A 5,587-nucleotide genomic window follows, 5' to 3' on the forward strand; every position below is an offset into this window, starting at 1 on the left:
ACTTGAATTTATACCTGCTGCGTTGGCTATAGATGATTTCCTTGTTAAATTGAATGCCCGATTCTTGAGTGTCAGGTACAGATCTTCTTTTGAGAGGACAGACACATCTAATACTGAGTTTTCCAGCGGCTTGGGAGTGAGTGTGGCGCTCATTGCAAGTGGATCAGGTCCACAATATCCGATGGCTTTCCAGAAAGGATTGTGTCCACTCTCGTTCACCTGTGCAGTGTGAACAAAGCAATGAAAAACCCTGGAAGGCCTGGCTAATTTATCCAGATATAAAGAATCCGAGATCTTACCCTGGTGAAATGGTTCCACGCAACGCTGAACTTGAACGCTTGGAAAATGGCCCTGAAGAAGGAAAGGGAGCTTGTAGACCAGCTCTGAAGAACCTGCTCCCGTGCCTGTAAACTCAAATCTCCAAATCTCTTTACAAACGGAAACTCTCTCGCCAACGCCATCTTGCCTGCAAGTAAAAACGTTCCCAGAGGTGTGGAGAGCAACCACAGTATTTTCTTCATCATATGAAATTCTGCAGGTTTGAATATTTCTTTCATCGTTCCTCCAACCTGCCAGAAATATTTGATGTTTCTTTCAGGTCACAAACACATATCAAATCAGAATCAGTTCGAAATTTCGGATATTATTACAGTGACATTCGAATCTAATTTTCATGTTTCAGTGGAAAGATGTTTATATACGAATTTTGCCTCTGCTTAATTGGCTGAAGCTATCAAAAGCGAAATGAAGACTGTGCAACCATGAGTGCCCTACATGTAGAAACGATTTTCCCATGAGGTACATGCTGCTACATGTCTTTTAAAATTCAAATCAGATTTTGTCTTTGGTACAGTAAACCTTATAAATTTTGTGTCTACCAAATATTAATTTGCATGATAATTTGCATTAGCTTAGGTACTATACCTGCACGCCATTAGAATGAACAACCAGCTGCATTTCAGGTCGTCTATATCTAGCGTACTTGGCGTTAGAACCTGTAAAAACAGTAAAACATATCATAAACCACGCAGCTGATTCTCTGAAAAATGTATGCAGGATTTAAATTGATTTACCTGAATGGCCGACGAGGCGGAGATATGGAGATCGTTCTCAATGGAGGAGAGATCCCGCCACAGCCGAGACAGTCTCAGAAATGGCCGACGAGGCAGAGATATGGAGATCGTTGTCAATGGAGGAGAGATCGTTGTCAATGGAGGAGAAGCAGAAGAAAATGGTGAGCAGCGGAATACTAGAAGGCACAATGAGCAAAATACCTGTTACATGCCCACAAAAAGCATAGATGTGGTGGCAGGCGTACATGTAACGGTGGCAGGCGTACATGTAACGGTGGCGCATGAGCTTGCAGGTGTACGGTGCTACATGAGGTGGCAAGCATACAGCGTGCTGTAGCAGGGTACATATGCTATTGTATTATAGCAGTGGTATTAATCTCTAACATTAAACGCTAGAAAATTAATGCTAGCATTACTTCATGCACGAGTGAACAACTTGTTGTAATTACCTGTACTCCTCCGATCTTTTTCCTAAGTTTTGAGCTGTATGCCTCGATTTGAGGCCAAATAAGATGGCGAAAGCATGAACTTTGGTTTATTAGAATAGTAAAATTACATGACCGTAAGAACTTTGGTTTAAAAGTGGCAGGGAACCGGTAAACTAATGCTAAGTCCGCTCCTAACGATTACTATAGTCCCTGCCGGATGCCAGATGGCAGGGACTAATAACTGCATTTCTCTTTGAAAAATCTCAAATCAAACCTGAAATGGCCTTTTCTTTAATTTTTCTTATATAATATAAATTGAATTCGTTGATATTATCATTATGGTTAAAACTGTAACCTTAATCAAACATAAACTAAGAGGGATTGTGCAAAGAAACAAAGCCCGCGAGAATAATATGATATTGAGTTGAACTAAATCTTGAAAAGTGTATTACTATACTATTGAATTCATGAAGAAAGCAAAGAAATCTTTGACAAAATAAACCTAACAAGGCCTCTTGCTCTGGAGAGGTGAGCTTCATGGGACTATTGGTATTACAATTCGTATTTCTATCTTCTATACATTATTCGTCTTCCCTTTCTGCTTCTGATTTCATATACAATTCAGCGTAATTACAAGTTTTAGACGTACCGAAAAATTACAAGTTTTAGTATGAAGGATACAATTTAATTTGGTCATTCCAGATTAGGAACAATCCTCGCCTGAAATGCTTCACATGACAATATTTACATATGTGAAAGATCATAATCGTGTACTCGACTAACATAGATTAGTATTCTGTGGGTCAACCATTGTCTATTGGACTTGAAAATTATGAAATTGTGAATCCCTTAAATAATATATAAAGTCCAATATGTTTGTATAGCTTAAATGGTTATATCTTGATGAATAACACTTTTGATACGCATTATTCTATCCTTCCCATAACGATGATTTCATTCATTATTCCATAATTTAGAATTTACCATCATCGTTATGATAGCCTTTACATAAGACACCATATATATGTATTCGATAGCCTTTACATAAGACACCATATATATGTATTCGAAATTCCAAATTTACAATCGAACTAGTTTTGAACATGTTCTTGATTATGATTATTTTTTATTATATTAGTATATTAGATACATATGTCTTTTAATAGGGTGTATTTACATTTTAGTTTATTTATTATATACATGTGTTAATTTGTTTTTTTATTATATTTTTTTTATTAAAAAATTAGAGATGCACAAGAATGAAAACAATTTTCATTTATTACACTGTTTGGACAACCAGTACATTATATAAGCATGCATAGACAACCTTTAGGACAATATAGATCCAAATAATTCGGATCACCAACTCACAACACAAACTACAAAGACACAACTGATGACAGATAGAGTCAAACACTAACTACAAAAACACAACTCATCAACTTTATCTAGAGTCATCATTTCGACATTATTCCAACATCCCACCTTAATGGAGAAATAGATTTTCTATAACATAAATAACAATGTCTATTGGTCTAAGTTCCAGTAAGGCTTACAAATACAACTCAAACATTTTATTTTGACTTTCTTTAATTCAACATATAGATGAAATTTCTTCTTGGACTTGCTCCTCCAAACTCTCATGCTTTCAACTTGTTTATTCTTCCTACTCCAGATCATGAATTCTAGATATTTCTTCTTATTGCAACTATGATTATGCCACTCCACTTGAACTCTTTTTTCAACAAGTACATTTTCATCATCAATAGTTTCATGTTTACTTGATTGTTGCCTCATGAGTTCATAATAATATTTGATTTCCTCTCGGCTCCAATGCATCAAAATACCATGAAATTCTTCAAATGTTGATGAAAACTAACATACTAATAGTAAAACACTCACTAAATAAATATTAGTCATATAGAGAAACCAGACATGGCGGAAAATGCCTCAGCCTTACATGATTCCTCACATTCTCATTATTAATCAATCCAATGTACAAAGAATGATAATAGTACAAATAGATACATGAGGAAGTTGTTCTCAAGATAGTACGTCTATCTTGGACACTATGGTTGAGACATTTTCTCAACAAAGTTCTAATCTAGGAGAACTAGTTGGAGAGAATCTCTCATCCTAACTAAACTCCCTAGTTTGAGGAACTAACTCTTAATTCTCAAGATTTGATTTATTTAATCATGATTTTTGGATTTATAATTGTTTTATTATGAGAGTGAGGCTAACATTCCCCCCCTCAATGACAAATCCAAAATAAGAATAAGTAACCCTCTTCCAAGTTCTCAAGTTGATCCTCAAAAAACATTTGCCTAAAAAACCGCCAAAGCTGGATGTTGAAAAAACTCAATTCTTAAGAGAACATGAGTCAGCTGTATGTTTGATTCATCTCTGAATGTCTCTTGACAACTCCATCACATGCCAAGCTGCAAAATGATCCATCTTTCCTTTTCTTGCAATCAGCGTCCTGTGTCCATTGACAAAATATTGAGAACACTCACTAGGTAATGACCTCGAAAAACAACTCACTGTTTCTTTTGTTGTGTTTGAAAACTGCTCAGTGCTCACTTCACTGTCGATCACCCACTGGAAAATTTCTTGATGCTCACTCGTTGACAAAAATGCCCACTGGCTACTTCGCTGATGTTGTCGAGACTTTCAATCTGACAACCACTGTCAATTTCATTGACATTTTACCCCCTTTGTCAGCTGAAAGGAGAGACAATCTTCAGCAAATTATTTTTGAACTCCCCCACTTCAAGTGTAGTAGTGCTTCACTGGTGTACTCCCCCGTTCAACTGCACGAAAGTATTATCTTCACTTTGACTATTGGCTGCAATATGTGTGAGTGAATTCAATTGTAAAACTTATACAATCTTTTGACCGTGGAAGACCATTTTGAGGGATCAATCCATAATCGATCTTCAATCTGCTTGATTGTTGTTGTCTGTTGCATTGTGTTGATGAATGATTTGACTTGCCACAATGGTGACAAGGATGGAGATCAAAACACTGATCCTCTAGATGACCGGTTCTTTGACAATGAAGGCATTTTGGTTTGACTGCAATGTCAGTTTGTGTGTATTTCTGGTTGACTTCAACTTTCTCAGAACTAGCTGATGTGATTTGTGCAAGAAACCCTGCATTGACAAACTTAATGGGCCTTGAATAATCTAGGATATGCAATTTGCGTCATCTTTTACATATCCTAAGCCTCGTCGATTTCTATTACTTTGGATTTCTTCACATGGTTTGATGATTGGTTTGGAAGAAGGTTGAATTGGATCAGTGACCACTTTGACACTTGAAGTTGTTTGGATTAGTGACTTGGAATCAACATCTTTATCTTCATATATACGGATGAAGATACATGGAAACATCACTCTTCTATTGCAACTCATCTCTTTGAATTTGTGACTCCAGTTGAAGGAACTCAATTGTTTCATGTGCTTGTTGTAGATTCATTGAAATATCAACAAGAGTTGCTTTGCTGATTTGTACCATGTCTTCAGCAGTTGAGAGGATCAAATTGTGAAGAATCTTTAATAACTGAATGCTTTTCGCCATGTGAATTTTTTGGAACTCACGCTTGCTTGTTTTTAATACTTGTTGGGATTTTAGAACTTGCTTGCTTGATGTTTGTGAGATTGTTGCACTCTTTCTTGAACTTGTTTTAACAATTGATTGTTTGAACTCACAATTGCTTGCTTTCATGCTCACTTGATGATTGGTTGCTTGCTAGATGGCTTGCTTGAACTTTCTTGAGTGATCACTGACACTTTGTGTTTTCATGAACGTACTCACTGAATGTGGTGATTTTAAAAAAGGAAGGGTGTTGAACACTGTCGAAAATGCATCCAAGTGACAAATGACAAGTTCAATCCTGATGACTCAGTGGAAGACTTACTTGACTTAATGTATTCACCTTAACCATTCAAATTAGGGTGTCGGTTACAATCAAGAATGCACCCGTATATCAGTTAAAAAATATTTATCTACAAGTGATACAAAAAGTGTTGATGATGTTGATGTCGTCTTGGCTTGAAATGCTTGATTTTGTAAAGTTTTTAA

At 36.3% G+C, this 5,587-nt stretch overlaps 1 long non-coding RNA gene across 1 annotated transcript; it reads left to right on the forward strand.

Annotated features, from left to right (window-relative positions):
• Window positions 1–708: 708 nt before the first annotated feature.
• On the forward strand, window positions 709–1,125 carry LOC149203189 (uncharacterized). Its single transcript, XR_016253608.1, has 2 exons — window positions 709–798; window positions 1,057–1,125. It is a non-coding gene; the product is annotated as an uncharacterized LOC149203189 (long non-coding RNA).
• Window positions 1,126–5,587: the final 4,462 nt, after the last annotated feature.

This window comes from Pinus tabuliformis, chromosome 2_1, assembly GCF_031772625.1.
Source record: "Pinus tabuliformis cultivar Carrire ecotype Pingquan chromosome 2_1, CPIR1, whole genome shotgun sequence".
NCBI lineage: Eukaryota > Viridiplantae > Streptophyta > Pinopsida > Pinales > Pinaceae > Pinus > Pinus tabuliformis.